Consider the following 19,847-nt stretch of genomic DNA (forward strand, 5'->3'; position numbering starts at 1 on the left):
TTACATTTTTGAAACGAAGAAACGAAAGCGAAACATTTTGACGGCAACACAATTATTATTTTTTTATGCATTGGCAACATTGCTATAAAGTTTCGATCGTGGCGAAAAATGGCGGACGATGAAGGAACTTGGTGTCAGGAGTGGTGTTACAAACGTTTTTGCCCAAGACCAAGATTTTAATATCATGCAATAACTGAAAAATCAGACACAAAAGATTGCCTAATTGCTTGTAATGCAATTCGAAATAGTATATTCGTAAAAATATTTGTCACAGTCTAAATATTTTTACCCGCCATTTTATACTCAAGAGGAAGTAATATTTTTGGTGAGAAAGGTAAATAATACGTAAAATGGGATGCAAATGTACAGGGAGAAATCTATGATACAATTCCTTATAGTGTAAGTCTCTGTTGAGACCGTACGTAGTATATTTGAGGAATGCAATTTAGAATTTGCATTACCGGTTTCCGTACACACTAACTGGGAGTACCACTCGTGATATCCGAGGTTTGCGAGAGGGAAGTAAGAAATACTGGTGAGCAAATATGTTTTTCAGGTGTCTGCTTAAGACCCGATTCGTAAGCCGTGTACTTCGACTTCACCCTGCATGTAAAAGTACCAATTTGTCGTACTTTCACGGATATTTACTTTGTGTTTGGTAGGTCAGCTCGAGTAAGATGTAAACACATTCAATACTAGGCAAGAGCCTAATATTGCTGGACTTGTTAAGTCATATTTAATAATATGTAACGTTTCACACAATCTGGCGTGCCAACCTCAAACCAGATTTTTCATGAAAATACAAGGGTAGCTACAATTTATGTTTAGGGTGAAGTTCAAATACAGGGTTACAAATCGGGGAGCGAATGAAGAATATAGAGAATGTCTCCAATTTCGTTAATTTTTGGTATAATAACCAAATTTGGCCTTCTAATCACGAATCAGTTGTTAAAATGCGGGGGTCACGTGTGGAAATAGGGAAAAAAAAAAGATAGTGAAATTTTTTTTTTACGGCTGTATCGCATTGTTTTACCTTCTAGCGGGCACGTTCATAATCGTGACACCAGCGGGCGCGTGACATATTTTTTACGTCAATTAGTATCATTCATTACGAGCAAGGATTTTTATAATATAAACGTAAATTCTTTTGGGTCTACATTTATTTATATCATATCTGAGGTTAATATAAATGAAACATATTGAAATAAAAGTTAGAATGCTGAAATTTTTTTTAAAAAAAATACAGTACGTAACTTATTACATATTTATAGCGCACCACGCTTTTCATCAGCAGGCGCATGTAGTACTTTTTACGACAGATATTTCTGCTGAAAACCTAAATGTTACAAGTATATGTACAAACACTTTACATTCCAAGTTCAAGAAACCTCACTTGGTGTTAAAAATATTTACAGTTTACCTGTTTAAATTTCACTACATGAAATGTTATACTTGTTTGTGCTGTATTTTAGTCTGATGCAGAATCGTTGACACTGCACTGAGTACAGATAACCTTGGTTGTTGAATGCTTTTTGCAAGTATATGACTCACATGAATTACATATGGATGCGGAAGATCTTCTTTTCAGTGGCGGTTTTCCTGCATGACTTTCGTCGTTTACTTGTTTCTTCCTATAGTTGACTCTCAAAAATGCTGAAATGTCACATGGAAGAGATGTAATTGTAGCTCGTTGCTCCAAATGTTCTCTCATCAGAGAGACACCTAAATTTTTTTAGAAACACACTTCGTTGGAGTGTGACATCATTTTTTGCAAAAGAATAGAGTACCTGAGCATTTATTCCTGCAATGTTCATTAGAGTGTAAAAGATGACACAAGGCCAACGCTTTGTAATTCTTGAAACGGAATATGAAGCACACAATTTGTCAACAACATCCACACCACTTTTTGTAGAACTATAATCATGTATCATTTCTGGTTTATTGTTGCACATTACTGCGGTGTCATGTAGAGTGCTTTGTTTTTACGAGTGACGTGTGAAAGTAACATTTTATCTTTTTGATAACCATAAATGAATGAACCAACAACTCGTTCCTTACTGGGCAAAAATTGAAGTGGGATTTCTTTCTTGTTTTTCTTTATAGTTCCAAGCAATGTTATTTTCTTTTCCAATAAGTAGTCTGCGAGTGGAATTCATTTGATCCCTCTTCATCAGAAGAAACTTGAAGGATACCCTGAATTTCGCTGACGTCTACGTTTTGTCGACTCATTTTCAACAATGACCGGAGGAGAAAATTACAGAACAGGAGCAGGCGCGCAGCGCAAAGTTTATGACACGGTGTTATGATCTCAAATAAACAACAATTGAAAGAGTATAACATATGGATTAGTAACAATGACTGCTAATATGCAACACAAAAGACCTCCTTGAGGAATACATAAAAAGCATAGGTCGCCCATTTCAAAGGAAACACAAGAAAATTAAAGAAAATTACTTTTGGCGTAAATTTTGCGCAGGCGCGCCCGCTCGAAGGTTTAGGAACAAAATTTGGAGTGAATGTAAAATATAGAGAATATGTCTAATTTCGTTAATATTTGGTATACTAACTAAATTTGGCCTTCTAATCATGAATCTGTTGTTAAAATGCGACAGACACGTCTGGAAATCGTGAAAAAGCTGATTTAAGTTGATTTTTTTTAAAAAAAAAAAAAATAGCGGTAAAATTTCAGTAACCACCGTCTCTAATTCCCTTATTTTCGTATTTTTCACATTAATACTTACGTATTCTGCATTCCTAAGGATTCTTCAAGGTGGCGTTTGGTTTTTTCCACGCAAATAATGTCAATTTTAGAAATATCGAGTATTTTTATATTGTTTGCTTTCGCTTGCGTTACATGCAATATGGTGGAGCGTTGTCCATGATCAGTGGTTATGCAGTGTTGCAACCTTCTTCATAGAAAAATTCCTACTTTGGTGTTACTGATTTTGTATTTCTTTCCAGATTCGAAAAATGCACGGATAGCTCCACAAACGATTCATAAATAGCCCCACGAACCATGCACGGCAAGGTTACGTTAGGTTGTGTTATGTTAGGCAAACATAGTGAAATTTGTTTTTTTAAAATTAGAAAAATATTTTTTTCGGGTTCGAAAACCCCGTGAACCATGCACGGAAGGCCCCACAAACCATGCACTTCAAGGTTAGGTTAGGTTCTGTTAGGTTAGGCAAACACAGTTAAATTTGTTTTTAAAATTAGAAAAATATTTTTTTTTGGGTTCGAAAACCCCACGAACCATTCACAGATAGCCCCACAAACTATTCATGAATAGCCCCACGAAACTTTTTTCTTCCTCATTTTTTCACGTCCCTGGATTCTCTTCGTACATAAATATATCCACTGGAAACACTGACCGGTTGTGGCATCATGAAACGCTCGCAAATATTTGGTTCAGGTAGTAGATGGACATCAAGGGAACAGCTTTCGTGCATCGGATTGAAATTAATGTCGAAAATTACATGATTTACCGGCAAAAAAATTTCAACGAGGGAAAAACACACTTCCAAGACCTTCCTAAAGTATAAATAAACTCATTTCGGTAAGTACTTTCTCCTGTAAAATTGAAGAAATACGTTTTGCGGTTACTGAAATTTTACCAAAAAAGCTTTTTCGCATTGTTTTACGAACAAAATTTGGCACCAATTTCATAGATCAGAGACACGTTAAAATCTGATATTTTGTGTTTCGCATGGTTCGTACTTACCAATTTTGTATAGCCATTATGCTTTTTACACGAAAACAAACACTTTTTCTAAAATAATGCATTTTTGTAAGTGCTACCGAAGACACGTAACTTCTTTTGTTTTCGAATATCAGTGTTTCCAACCTTCTTCACCGAAAAATACCTACTATTGTGTTCGTCACGTGTGCAAATTGTACATTATGCACGGGTAGCTGACGATAGCCCCACGAACCATTCCAATAAGGTTGGTTTAGTTTTGGTTTGGTTAGGTTAGGTTAGGCAAGCGTAGTAAAAAAAAAAAAAAAAAAAAAAAGGTTGGAAACATTGACAGGTCATCCAACGTATGGAGCATCTGGTTCATGTAGGAAAGCAATGGCAATTGTGCGTTGTTGAGATATATCTATTGAAAAATACATTCAGTTGATTTTAGCTCTTAGAAATGTGTTTTTTTGAAATAATTAAGTCTGTTACCATAGCATGCTACTTTACCATGTAGCAGAACAGCCCAAAGGTTTGTGCAAGTGAATATAGCCCTCAAAACGACTTTCCACAACAGCAGCTATAATTTTACGTAGTTAGGTTTGGTACTGATAGTTATTTTGGACGTGTTCTTTCGCTATTTTATTGCGCATACAGTTTTTACTCTTACTAACAGAAAGGGGCGAAAATACTCTGAAATTGCAGGCATCAAATATCTCCATTATTTGTGCTTTCCTAATGCTGGAACCACTTTTACATTACGTAAAACATTGAAATCTGTCGATTAAAAGAAAATTCGATGTAAAAACATTGAAATCTGTCATTTAAAAGGAAATTCGATGTAATTCTCGAGGGGGGGGGGTACAGTGGGTAAATGGCCCCCAAATCATGTGTAGCATGATTCCTGCCCACCAGAAATTCCTGAATTAAACACCAATGTTATTGGTACTGGGAATTGTATATGAATTATTAGTGTAGCTGTATGTTCGTATGAGGTAGGGAGAAACACCTCACAGTCTTGCTTAAAAAATTAAAGCAGCTTAAATTTCAATCTTTGGCTTTTGCACGTAAGTGTATGTATTTTTCACATAACTGTTGCAATTTAACAGGGGGATATTTCGCCAAGCCTTGGGTCCAGCTGGGGTGAATGCTTCGTGAAATTTTTGCAGCTAAGGAAATTCCATTCCTATCTCCTTCAATTCGAGTACTGCTTCAGTGTTGATATTTGCATTAGGGATAGCCAGAAAATCCAGATAATGTAGGTTGCTATTTACTATTCAAGTTCAGTAAAAATAGATACTTTAACCCTTAGACACCGAGGCTGATTTTCCAGGTATTTGCACTAACGCCAAGCTTGTTTTCAGCAGGATATTTGAAATTCTGCATGCTTCTAAATTGAATTTTATATTTCCGGGACTAAGAATGTTAGAGGTACCTCATTTTGTTCAGTATACTTTGGGCTATAATCCTGATGGAGAAAAAATTCCGTAATCAGTTAGAAGAAGGAAAAAAGTGAACGTAACTACTTTTTACACTAAATTTGAAATTCATCGGATCCCCCACGCAGGCCACACCAGGACGTGACACTCCAAGAGGTACCCACATAATGCCTGGTATGTTTGCCAGTGATGTGAAAAAATTTATGCACTTATTACTAATGCTTTCGGATAAAAAAAAGAATGCACTAATGCCGAGCATGTCTTCAGTGGTAAATTTGAAATTTTGCATGCTTCCAAATGAAATTTTATATCCCCCCACCCCCAAATAGTAACAATGAAATTAAACTTTGAGTCATTCCATGTCAGTTCAACCAGATTTCAATGAAACTTGGCAATACAATTTTATGTTCTAAGAATTGCCTTCAGTGATGTTTTGAAGCTAGATTCTTAGATTTTGAGTTAATTTGAAAAATATAAAATGGGTAGCCATTTTAAAAAAATTTCAGAAATAAGTTGTCATGTTTTCAGAAAAAATAAAAAAGCCTACAATTTTATTTCTGGGCAAGTTATATCATATATCTAAGTTCATTTTAAAAATATTTGTGTTGCCGTTGTACCTTTTCCTTTCAATGATAATTCAAATTTTAGTGAACAATGTTTTCAGTCAAATAAGAATCACAAAAAATTGTATTAGTTTATTAATGTACTAAAATATAAATATGATATGTTGGCATATTTCTTTCTGGAGTCCTTATTGCTTGGTTAACATTGTTGTGAAGTTTCAAAAAAGATTGAATAATTTATAAGGGAAATAGAATTATTTTTCTAAGACAGTACAGCTCACACTTGGAGGCTCTCAGAATGGAAGAAAGGATGAATCACTGAAAGTTTGAGGGGCTATAAAAATGAAACCAGATACGTTAGAGAGGAAAAAAAGAATTATGTGATGTCTCACCATCATGGAAGGATTAAATGTGCCAAGTTTCATCAAAATCTGAGAGCATGGGTCCCCAAACATTTCTCTCTCCTTCTTTCTTACACACACACACACACACACACACACACACACACACACACACACACACACACACACACACACACACACACACACACACACACACACACACACACACACACACACACACACACACACACACACACACACACACACACACACACACACACACACACACACACACACACACACACACACACACACACACACACACACACACACACACACACACACACACACACACACACACACACACACACACACACACACACACACACACACACACACACACACACACACACACACACACACACACACACACACACACACACACACACACACACACACACACACACACACACACACACACACACACACACACACACACACACACACACACACACACACACACACACACACACACACACACACACACACACACACACACACCCCCCCCCCTGTTTTCCCACCCTCCATTAAGAGGAAGCTGGACTTTTCACGCCAAAGCGAGGAAGTTTTAAAAGTGCTCTGATTGGACTGAGATTTTTATACGTAATAGAGCTACTCCCGAGGATAGCGGGAATCTGGGTGTGGCTGCTATACACTCCATGGAAGTTGAGATATTGACAATGAATGGGCGGACAAGCACAGCACCCCCAAGAGAGGAAGGTGCAAACTTAAGAGTATTGCGAGGAATCGTTATTCATTTGTTATTTCTTAGGTCACACACTGCGTTGACGAAACGTTATGTAAGAGGAAGCCACAAGCACCAAACCCCGAAGCGAGGAACCAACTAAACACAATAGTGTCCGTAAAACGTGAATAGAGAGGAACTACGTGTCACGTTATGATGAGTGACGGGTGATTCGAAGCGCGCGCTGGTGTTTGACGTTCCTAACTCGGCCCCCATTGGCTGCGCTACCTGTCGGCAATCTGCCGTCGATCACGCGGCAACCCAAGCACCGCCCTCCATACCAAATCATATGGGAATAAATGTTGCAACAATGTGCGAGAGCGTCTCCGCGCCAAAAGTTGTGGAACAAGCTGGTTTCGGATGGCTTAGTAACGGTGCAAGCGGTACGACAGGCGAGGAACGTACGTACGGTGGCCATTTTCTACCTCGCGCAATTAGTCGACGTAAGGTGAGAGGACATAAATGGGGAGTTGTATCTTAGGGAGATAGACTAAATTGTGGTAGAATGAAAAATTATTCTTATAAAAAGAATATATTTGAATTTACATCACATGGAAATGTTACTTGTTTGGGTTAGTTCTTAACACCGCTTTATGCACAGAAAAGCTAATCGGGACTGGACCTACAGTTTAAAGTGGAAACCGAACCACCGTGCAATGTGCATCTACCACCACCATTGCATGGCATCAGATAATATTATTTCGATGGATATTGTGATGCGTTGGAGGCTGATCGCTGTTAGTATTGTCAGTTGGGATGTCTAGATAAAACTGTTTTTTCTTAACTTCCATTAGAACGCCGTTAAGTCATGTTGATATTTACTTATATTTATTTATTTAACATAAAATATGTGTACCGTCACGTTGACCTAGAAGATGGTCGGCCCCCGTTGCGGAGTGGTTAGCACATCGCGCTGCAACGCCAGGAGTCCCGGGTTCGAATCCTGGCTTGGGCATGAACGTTTGTGATGTCTATTCATCAATTTCATCATATCATCACTCATCCCCATCTTCGTAAATTAGCCAAAAGTGGCACAAGAAGCGAAGTAAAATAAATTTTGCTTTCTAGTGTCCTTTTGGGAGGCACTCGCTTCACTTTCACCGGCAAATGTTCCACACGTAGGACGCTGCTCCTCAATCCTCAATACTCAGTGGTGGCGATTGGGTTCCAAAACTAGGGGTCAAGGTACCAAAACTGGGTGGGGGGGGCAAAGACAGTATATTTCCCTTTGTAGATAAGATTTAGCATAGTGTGAGGGCAAAAGTGGCGAGAAGTGGAAGGCAAATGCCCCCCCTCGCCTCCTTCCTAATCGTAACCAAATAGCCCTTTCACAAAACAACATCGAAAACGAAATCAACTGCAAACGTACGGTCGCGGACACTTGTCGGTTGTAATGATTTAATTGAAAGTCAATGGTATTGTTATAATCCAGAAGTGTCCCTGACGGTACAACGTGCAAAGTGTCAACTTAACAGCTTAGAACAAGCGAGGCAACCCTAGAGGGCCAGGGGTGTGGAGGAGGCAAGGGGAAACTCCGAAAGCGAGTGACCTTGACTGGAGTATACTTGGCGTCAGTATTGCCAATAACTTGAACGTAAAAGTCGAGAAAAGTCCTTAGAAAATCCGTTAGAATGTCGCTAAATGAAATGTAAAGGCTCTAGAAAAAGTCGCAAAATGAAATGTACTTCTAAAAAATAGCAAAAAGGTGGAGAAAATCGAGTACTTGCCTATAAATGCAACATTTCCTCGTTACTTTCCTCTTCCTCTGAACACTGCACTTCACACTGATTACCGATGTCAGATACTAAATCATCGAGAAAATGCACTGCAAGAACGTTGTTTATTATTTCTGTGCACTTGGTTTTATGCAGGCGAATGCATGGTGCACTGCAGCTGTCAGTCACCAAACCTTTTCATACATAATTCGGACAAGTGATTCACGGTTAGCAAAGAACAGTGTTCGGCAATGAATAAAGCTAAAATAGCTTCAGCAGTAGAAGTATTTAAATTTTCCGGTTTGAACTGTTTTTCTTCTGTTTTGCAGAACAGAAGTAACCAGATCTGACTTTACGTTTCTGTGTTTCGAAAGTTTTTTTCAGATCAGTAGTTTGGGCATACAGATAGTTCTACTTTGCAGTACTTACAATACGCTTTCGCCGTGTCACTATCGACAGGGGTTAACCATTTGTAGTTTTCCCACTCCTTCCGATAATGTTTCTTGTATTGCGGTTTTCCCCACACTGGACACTGCCCTGCCCTGGGCTGACCTGCGCACAAACACACACGAACTTTATAATTTACACTAGCACTTCCTTTGTCACCACACACTACCCAAAAAACTCCAATCTGAACCCACGCACGACGCGACCGCGAAGTCAAACGTTCTGTTTTATAATAAGGCAGCCGCAATGGCGCCAGGAGGAGTGTCTGATAACAATGAGCTGTGAACAGTGATGTTTACAAACATCACAAACCATACTGGAAAAGGGGGTACGCTTTGCTTCAGTTTCTCTTTGTGCATCAGAAGTGAACTACGAGGGTATTTCCTTATTTAATAACTATAAAACGGACATTTTTAAGCATTTAGACGTACCTACGCAGATATTTTGTGAATTCTCCAAATTAGTCGCTAAAGAGCACACGAAGTAGCCAGAAAAGTCGCTCGTGACTTTTTCACGTCTTTTGTCGCCAGCTAGCCAGATCCGCCAGATTTAGCGACTTCTCGCTAGAGTTGAAAACACTGCTTGGCGTCAGCTTTAGTAAAGTGTAATATCATTAATTTAGAATTCATGAATACCTTAAAAATTAATTGTTCAAAGAATGATGAAGTAACTTTCTTTGTAAACAAGAATTACACTTACAGGCTGTATTATCGATGTATATAAATGTCTGAATTATTGACAATCCATTTGTATTTTGCATGAAAAGTGTTCACAATTTAGATCCCCTGCTGTCAAAAACTCTTCGCCATAAATCGGCACGACAAAAATGTTAATTAAATGAATTTCACTGTTTTAATGCGACGTAATATCCAGAAAAGAATATTCCCTCTTGTTTCTCTGCACTTGATTTTTATTTCACTAGCTTTGTTGCTGCTTAGGCTATATCAGAGAAGAAGCCTCATGATTTTTTTTTCCAGAATAATACACGAGCTTAATAAATTCCGTGGCGTAACAGTTCTGCACATGGTCTACAAAGATGTCAACGGAAAGTTTAAAGAAAGCGTCAAGAATGATAAATAGAAAAAAAAATCGACTTTGGTAGTTTTTGTTCCTTTTGTGCGGTCCTGGAAGACAATATGTGTAGTCATAGTTAAAGCCCGCTTATTCCTCTTTCGGTGGAGCCCTATTTCAAATCCGTGGGTTTAGCTGCTTGCACGTAACATTCATTCCAGTGATAACTTGCACTTCTCCAGCATTCAGCATTCAAAGTTTACCACCGCCTGGAATTTCAGGATGCGGAAAGGGCTGTTGATATGTTGTTTTGACATCAAATAGAACAGATGTGCAAATTTTCAGATTCACACAATTTTTGCAAGATTAAAACCTAAATTGACGGTCTGTAAGTTTAAATGGAAAGTTAGTCTCTTTGGCTGCCCCAGTCGTTACAAAGCTATCAAGGCGCGAAAGAAGAATCCCTTTTAATTTTATTTTTTTTATTTTGTGCGAGACATGAGAGTGTATAGTTGTGTTTGTCCCATTGTACACTCGGAAATGCATTCTCATCGTCACCGCAAGAGATAAAAAACAACGAAAATAACTGAAGAAAAAGAGAGTGAGTGTCGAGAAGTTTCGACCTATACAATCGTTGAGGACGCGGTGCAACCTAAAAAGACCAATACTGTTAATTGTGTGCATTACCTTGTTTTTGCTGATCGCTGATTAAATTGTTTTTTTACATACTTGTAAAATATGCATTGCACATTGAAAACACTTGTTTTGTAAATATAAAACCAATCGAACGCAGGCTTAGGGTTGTCCGATCTGTCATGATATGCTGGAACTGCTGTTGTCGTCGTGAAGAAATTCCTTCCTAGAGTTTTCTCACTAGCCACTGGATTAACTGTGATCCTATATATTTTATACCCTGAGTCCCTTACCGTTGGAAAGAAGTATGCACACAAAAATTACAAAGCAATTCGAACTTTCAGGATTCGTGATATTGTTTATTTCCCTTCGCTCTTGTACCACTTTTGGCTAATCGCGAAGATGAGGATGAGTGGCGATACAATGAAATTGATGAAGGAACACTCCTCACACAACCATGACGAGGCCGCGGGATTCGAACGCCGAGACCCCTGGCGACATAGCGTGCTGTGCTAACCATCCACCACGAAGGCCAGCCTTTCAGGATTCGTCCATTACAGTGCGGCGAGGGGGTTTAAGCTTTCACTTTTAAACGTACGTTCCTGTCGCCAGGAAAGAGATGAGCAGGCAAGCAATGTTCGTTTTTTTTCACCCATCCTACTGATATAAATCATGGTTGCAGTTTAGTGTTGCTATGCGAAGGTAAACTTCCCTCGGGGCAGGAGAATTGAGACAAAATTTTAGGCGAAAAGCAGTGGCGGCGCCAGGGGTGCGTGAGTGAGTGCTTGCGCGCCCCTTAATTTTCTTCCGCATCCCTTCAGCACACCCTACGTTCAACTGAAAACATTAATATGTAATATTATGTCATGTCATATTGAGGGCCGAATGATAGGTTATTATTGTATGCAACAGGCAAGCACTGAAAGAGGTACCAATACTTTTCTGTACTTGCGCCAGCCTCTGTAAAGATCAGCGGCCGTTTTTCTTCTTTCGTCAGCATTGTCGTTATCAATTTTTTCTTCTTTTGTTTCTTCAAGTGGTCTGTTCGTGGTTTTTGATAATTGGCTATAGATTAATGTGAGTTATGTTTTTTTCTTTCTTGCATTGTTCATAAACGGTTTGTTTTCCGTCTACTTGTTCTTCCTTACACTGGAGCAAAGAATTCAGGTACTTTTAAGGTATCACCTCATCAGGTCGTGCTCTGGAAATTATTTAATGCGAGTTGTAACATGAAGGGTACTGTTCTTCTTAATACGTTCTATATATTTGTTCCACGTGTAATGTCCAGTAAACGTACCATTTCAAACTTTTTCCAAGACTGTTAGGAAGATGCCCAATGTTCACGAAGAAATTTTACAGTTCGTTGTTGGGGATAGTGCGGCAGAAGGGATTTTAAAGATGACACAGTTCCTGTACTCTTCGCGTTTTGTCTTGTGGCAGACGGTGCCTTCATTGGTTACATTGAGAAGGTTCAAAAATTGTCTTTTTAAGGGCAGGATGGTTTTATTTTGTATTTCACTACATAGTTCAATAAGACTGCAACGTGTATCTGAATGTTTACACTGCATGGAATGACCACTTTCTTGTAATACATATCGCACCCCCTAACTTTCTTTCCGCAACCCCTCAGCACCCGTAGATGAATAATTCTGGCGCCGCCGTTGGTGAAAAGGGATCGAAACTGCAGAGATATTTGAAGATACAGTCGTTGCATATTAAAATCAAGCTGAATGGAGGCACGAATTATCCGTTTTTCATAATTACATATTTCAAACTTCTTACTTGGTAAAACCGTATTTTCTTCATAAAGTTTTGTGATCGTGTTTTAGTTTTTCCTTGGATTAATGGAAATTTTTCATAATGCAAAGGAAAATTATACTTTCCACTTTTTGCAACAGTTGTTTGTTTTCTAAGTAACAATTTACGGAGTTCCGTGATTAATAATGGAACAATGAAATCTGAGTGCTCGTGTTCCCATCATCGCGTTTATCAGCTGAAAATGAGTTTGAGATTTTGTTTTGAGTCCACTTTATGCACAGAAAGTCTAATCAGGTCTAGTCTTACAGTTTAAAGTGGTATCCGAAACACCATGTATCGAACTCAGAACCCCTTGATTACAAGGCGACGACATTACCACTGCGCCATCGGGGAGATGTTTTGGTTTAAAAATCGAAAGATTCCTTGGTAAAGGAAACATTCTCTCTTTCAAGTTTTCATGTTCATGCCTATATGCGCAAATTAAATGCAAGTACAGAGAAGTTCCCAATGTTTCCTTTTCTCTCTCCAAGCTACTCGTGAAGAAAACTATAAAAACCATTAACGTAAATAGTCATTTACAATTTTGAGCAAGCCTTTACATGACAAATTGCATGATATGCTTACAAAATTTCGAGGTTGTTTAAATCAGTTTGATTTAAATTGTGTGATTGACAAAAATCAGTGTTCTTTTAAAATAAAATAAATATACAATAATGCACATAAGTAATTTGTGAATATCAGAATCACTTTTGGTGAAGATACATCAATTTCTTGATCATTCAATAGTTTTTACTGGGCTTCGGTGTATAAAGTGGGCTTAAAATCAAACTTAAACAAAGAAACAATATCGAAGGAAAATTAAGTGAACAAATTATATGTACTCATGGAGTGAAACTCGTAAGAGTTATGAATGCAGCAGTAGCCCCCCCCCCTTCCCAACAGATGAATAAAATCAGCTTAAATGTGAACTCCTTAGCGTCGCAAGGCCTTTTTACGTGACACGTCCTCTCGTTAATTAATTAACCGCCATATTAATGCTAAACTTCGTCACACATTTTGCACTACTCAAATACTCTGGATTTTGAGATATTGAATGAAATGAAAGACGCAAACATATGCACCGCACTACAGTGACAATGATTTATGGATTACTGACAAAGTATATCGGCAGGCTTCCTTTGTAACTAAATTTCTCGGAGACATTAGCTGCCACACAACAATCGTAACATAACCTCCCACCTTTAGTGTTATTGGAGAGTTTGGCTGGTTGTTTCCATCGCGGCTTCTCACCTTTCATCAAAGCCTTGCCGCCTGAAAGTCTCCCTCCCTTCTTTTATCTGCTCAAGCTACAGCCAGGGCATTTGAAGCGGTGTTTGTTTTTCGTTACGAGTACTTCGTCTGTGGGCTGCATAGGAGTGCGCAGACACTCTGATTAGGGGGAGGGGGCAAAAGCCTTGATGGAAATCCAGTCGGGAAATTAAAACCTCATTCCATATCAAAGGCCCATACCCAGATTTTTTTTAGGGCGGGGGAGATCCTAAAATGTGGAACAAAGAGAAGGGCCGAAAATGCAGTTGGATTAGTTGAGTTAAATTACTTTACGTCACTTTTCTGCCACTTTTGGCTAATCGTGACGATGCGGATGAGTGATGATATGATGAAATTGATGAAAAACACTTACAAAGAACACCCATGTCCAGACCGAGATTCCAACCTGGCGTCAGAGCGTGATACGCTAGCCACTCTGCCACGGTTGTAGGCGAAATGCTGTTGGAGTATTAGATGTCACCATCAATGCTATGGTGGTATTGCAAGGAGATATATAATTGTAGAGTTGAAATTATGGTCCAAAGTAACGAGAAAAATAAACAATAAACCTGGCAATAAACAGCACAGTCGCTCACATACAAAGTCTGTCACACAGCGTACAACTGAGTGATTATTTTTGCACTCAATTCTCAGAAGTATTCTAATAGTACTTTCCTCCGCAAATTGTGTTTTCAATTTTCCATTAATTTTCTTACACCAGCACCATTGAACAACCATGATAATTCTAGGTTTAGATAATAATATATTTATAAATTAAATGCTGCGCATTAGCAATGATTCTTCTAGTAAAAAAATTTCTATTTCTGAGTTAACCAATAGAACATTTTTGCATTTTCGCAGCACCATTGCAGTTAAAATGAAAGTCGGGACACTGATGGAGACGACTGGCCGAATCTGAACAAAATTCCCGACCCTTCTTTAACTAAACCTTTCACTACGCACACGTTTGCAAATTAAAGGCTCATATTTTTACATATATATTTACAAATATTGGATAACGTAAACACTGATCGTCCAAGATTAGAATGAACTTTTGCCGTCTTAGGAGAATATCTTATACTACAACGTTAGTCTTCTTACAGTTGGTAGAAGTTTCAAACGCCTCCACTATGTCACTGACACAATCCTGTGCGACAAAATGTTGCTCAACATAAGGCAACAACAGATAATTTAAGCTGTTTAACGGGTATCTGATATTGCACCATCTTAGAGAGCACCCATTCACACGAACAACTTTGTCACAGGAAAAACAAAGTATCTTCAGCAGTGGCGGTCATGGACGTCCGCAGGGAGGAGCAAGGTAATTTTTCCAGCGGGGGGGGGGGGCAAAGGAGGCATATATTTCCCAAAATAGTGATACCCCTCAAAAACACTGCTTCAGTCTGAAACATAGGCGCCGACTCCATGGGGCTTGGGGGGGCTCGAGCCCCCCAATGTTAAAGATGTGGGGCAGAGCCCTCCAAATAATTTTGCTTAAGAGGATCTAATGTATTATTTTGCTTCTCTTGTAAAGTTTACTCTGAATTGTGCCACATGAACTGAACTTTAAATACACATTTGAAATGTTATAGACCATCAACTTGGGGAGGGGGGGGGGGGGGCTGAGACCGCAAAATCATCAACTTTGAGGGGGCTATGACCAGAGACAGCAAAACACATGACTTATTACTATATACTAAGTATGTAATTATGAGTATTGTTAAATTTTTTTACTAAAAAGAGTTTCAAAAGACGATATGCATGAACTAGGGTAGTTCGGGCTACAAATGGCTCTCACATGACATTCAGAACGAGATATTGATATATTAGAGAGATCTGTTTTGCGCTCCGTGGTAGCAGATATTAAAAGTCGGGAATATTTTGCTATTATGGTTGACGAAACTTGTGCCATATACATCCGTGGACAATTAATATTCTGCATTCGAACTGTGAATAAAAATTTTGACATTTATTAGGAATTCATGGGCTTTTATGAGATTCCGAACAATGAAGCCAAAACTTAAAAAAGGGAGAGCGAGTCATTCATTAATTTATTTCAGTGATCAGAGCCCCCTCCAATAATTTTGACAAGTCGGCGCCCCTGGTCTGAAATTATCATGTTCCTTCAATGCCCTAATAATAATTAACAAAAATTAGTGTGTCTGAATGAAATTGTGTGAAATGCATATAATTTAAGGTGGACAGAATTTTAGAAAAAATGTACATGTCGCATTTGACGTAGTATCAGAGTCATTCAACCACCTAAGTATGAGGGAGTGCTAAAAACAAGAAATTTTCTGGAATGTTAATGACAATAAATTTGTTAGAGTATAAAGTGGGAAAGTCCAATTACATAGTAAATAATGTATCCCCTACGTAATTGCTTGGAACTCTCATTGACATGAATATATTTCATTTTTCTTTAGTAGTATAATATTGTCGATAATATTCCTCTACACTAAATTTCTAATCGGCAGTATTAAGGGGCAACTGCCCCCCTTGCCCACGCCTATGGTGGGCTGTACTCTTGAGATTTGTTTTACAAATTTATACAACACGTAACTACGGCCAGGGTCTTTATTGTTATAACATATTTTTTCATTTGGCATCGAATCGAATACTTATCTACACTTATCTGATGAAAATCAGCCGAAATAGGCATATTTTAACATATTTTACCAATTTCGCGTCTATACAACGTATTTCTTCAATGTTCTCATAATAAGACATATTTCTGTATAATTTCGTAATTGTCTTGCACACAATCGGTTATTTTATAATAGTGATGGGTCATGGCAGTTCCATTTCGGGAAGCAGTTCACTGGAGCTCGCTCACCGAAAGGAAGCGTTCACCGGAAGTCATTCAAAGGAACTACGAAGCCACGGAGCATGCTCTCGGACGAGGCAGTTCCTTTTAGATAGGCAGTTCACTGGAACTTGCTCGTTGAAGGAGTCGTTCACAGCCATACCAACACAGCTCGAAGTTGATTTCGTTGGCGGAGGAGGGGATGTGGGAGACTGCTTCTGGAGTGGGTGAAAAGAATTAGAGGGGAGGAATCCGTCTTCGTGCACATATTAAACAGCTATAGGAAACAATGTATCGACTGACCGACCGAGGTTCGGGAGCTGCTTTCAGGGTGGGGGTGAATGAAAATACATTTTAATGGATAATTGAACTTTAGTAGACAAAAAGTCCTCATCGGAAAGGAAAAGTTGGACAAGTTCTCTTCCTTTCCAAAAATGAATTCCTACCCCTTGTTGTCGCAGTGCATTACAGCGCCTGGTGATAGATTAGGAAAAATAATTGTAAATATTTTAAACATGGACGTCCGCTGTATTTTCTCCAGGGAAGGGCAAACAATGTATTTTTCCAAGGTGTCAAACGAGGCATATTTTCTTCCAAAATAGTATAATCTCCTAAAAAAAGAGTTCAGTTTGAAGTTAGCATGCACCTGTAACGCCCTTCTAATAATTAACAAATTGAGATTGAAATGAAATTATACGTATGTGTAAAATGTACAAATTGTAGGTTGAAATTTATTTTCTAGGGTGGCCGTCGCCCCTCCCCACCTTTTCAGACTTTCATGCAATTAAATGAATACACGGTCAAACAAACACCCGTAAGAGAATGGAAGAGAGGACGCTAAATCTTTGACTACGAAGAATGCATTCGTATTTTTCAAGCCCTCTCCGCCTCCCGGCCCCACTTTTACTTTGAGAAAATGGAAGAGCACGGAAACGGAACATTTGATATGATGATCTTATATCTATCAAGTTCCTTGCAATGCGACTTGCGAAAACATGCCACAAAAAGGATTAAAGGTGAATTAGTTGCCCATCCCTCCCTCATTGTTGAGCTTCTGCAGCATTACTGTAAACAGAGTTGAACGCATAGCTACGCGGAAAACTGCCACTATCAACAATCAGCAACAAAAGAATGGACCTCGCTCTCTCTCTCTCTCTCAGGTTCGTAGGAGTGAGTCATCCAATAGGAGCGTTGGCAACATACAAGCAAAGCTCACGACTTCTGAGGAACTACCACGGGTCATGGCAGTTCCTTTTCGGGAAGCACTTCACCGGAGCTCGCTCACTCAAGCAGGCATTCAAAGGAACGAAGGACCAACTCCTCCCGATGTTGGTTTCGTGCAGCTGAAGTGAAGGGGGTGGGGGAGGACTTTCTGGAGTTAGCTTGAGTGAAAAGGATTAGGGGAGAGGGAACTGCGCTTACTACTACTCGACTTCCCACAAGAAAACCAGAGAACATACACGCAAAGCTCACGACTCCTGGAACAAGAAACGGTTCGTTCACGAACGACCCATCACTATTTTATAATTTATTCTTCGTACCTTTAACGCAACGGATAGTTTATATTATCGATGGCAGTATAATTAAATTAAGGACAAAGAAATTAAAAGAAGATGCCGTCTTTTCTTAGCAACTAATGCAGAACAATAATATCCCCCCCCGATTTTTTTTTATCCCGCGACAGTTGACAGCCGTGCGAACATTATTGAGGAAAGAATGTACTCTGTCATTGTTGTGCATGCACAAGACACAGTAAACAAGTGTCAACTGTTCTCGTTTGTTTACCTTTTTCGCTTCTCACAATAATCAGTCAAAAGCAAAAATAGCATTCTGTACATTACAGCCCCTACTCTATCGGCAATCGAGTACAGGAGTTTCAAGATATCTTGTCGTTGGAGCCAGTGTGTATACTCTGTCCCTCCTTAGAATAATTGCAGTGAACCTCACGACATTTCCTATATCTTCCCACCACATTCTTCGGTTAAAGGAATGCTGTCTTTATTTAATACCCCACCTTAATCCATCTTCCCCGAATAATGAGAAATTTGAAAGTACTGTTGTGCATATATTTAGTTTTACAGGGAATATTTCTGCATTTTCTGACATTTTACATTTTTTATGACATATTTCTAATTTCGTGTGACATATTTTTCAACTTTTATGACATAATAACACACATATTTTACAGTTTTATAGGACATAAAGTCCTGGGCCCTACACATAATACATGCCCTAAGCTCTTGTTCTCCCTTATTTGCATGATGACGATATGACCACGAACAGTGTTAATAATATAGAACACTGACAAGTATCAAACTGAAAATCTAACGGATGATTATGAGCAGTAATTAAGTTGTGAGAATTCTTTAAGGGTATGCTGTAATTATGAAAATTTTTGTTTTGTTAAATGCTGGGACTTTATTTCTAAAATATAATAACAATAAGAGACAAATTGCTGAATGGTCTTGAGCTCCACAGTTGGCGCCACTGAGATAAATCGTACCTGGGCAATTCCGTTGAAGATTTTTCACCTATTTGATGTTCTTACGTACGAGCAACACTCCAGTACAAAACGAATTTTCATACACGTACGTTCAAAGGAAATAAAATCAGCTACTCAAAATTCATGGTAATGTAGTAAAAAGTCCTGGAAAATATAAAAACTTTTTTTTCATCTATCATTTCATATCATATTTATCGGGTAGTTACTTCAAAGACACTGGGGTCACCTATCCAGAGGTAGTTTCTCTCACAGACCCCTTACAAAAGCACTGCACGGATCAATGCTCTTCATCTTCTCATTTACATATTATTTCCAATCCCATCTACAAGAAAGCATGCTTTTAATCTTCTAGTGTCAGTAGAGTGCCAAAGCAGGTGTTGGTTGGGCCATACCCCTCATCCCTCTGCCACAGCATTCCTTTAAAGTGAAGGCATCAGCCTCCCTTATGAAAATCCTTGACATACCACTGTATGGGGTACAGAAAAATTTGGACAAGCAAACCCGTGAATTGCTTTAAAGAAAATTGGGGGGGGGGGGGTTATCGAGATACATGTACATCCGATTCCAAAGTGAAGTTATTTATATTCAGACAGAAACACGTATATTGCTGGGTGGTTTATGCTTGATTGTTGTAATTTGTATTCTTCTGAGTGGCTGTTTTCCCTTTTTTAGTTTAATAGCGATGATTGGATGGAATTTATGATGAGGCATGCCGGAATTAGTACTAGACTCCTGTGTAATAGGTCGTGAGTTGATTACTGAAAATACTTCTCCACCAGAAGCGGTAAATCTACTATTGGAAAAGTTGACGTGTCTTCATAAAAATAAATTCGCAGTAC

General features: G+C 38.7%; 1 protein-coding gene across 3 annotated transcripts in view; it reads left to right on the plus strand.

The window, feature by feature from the left end:
* The first annotated feature begins 85 nt into the window (after positions 1–85).
* Positions 86–19,847, plus strand: part of Bre1 (E3 ubiquitin-protein ligase Bre1) — a 100,970-nt gene continuing 81,208 nt past the window's right edge. For 2 of the 3 annotated variants that reach the window (XM_083125714.1, XM_083125716.1), the window contains exon 1: positions 86–334. The gene's annotated coding sequence lies outside the window, so the exon portion shown is untranslated. The remainder of the gene's footprint in view (positions 335–19,847) is intronic. The other variant, XM_083125715.1, reaches the window with a different exon arrangement.

This window comes from Lepisma saccharinum, chromosome 7 (genome assembly GCF_977018435.1).
Source record: "Lepisma saccharinum chromosome 7, izLepSacc3.1, whole genome shotgun sequence".
NCBI lineage: Eukaryota > Metazoa > Arthropoda > Insecta > Zygentoma > Lepismatidae > Lepisma > Lepisma saccharinum.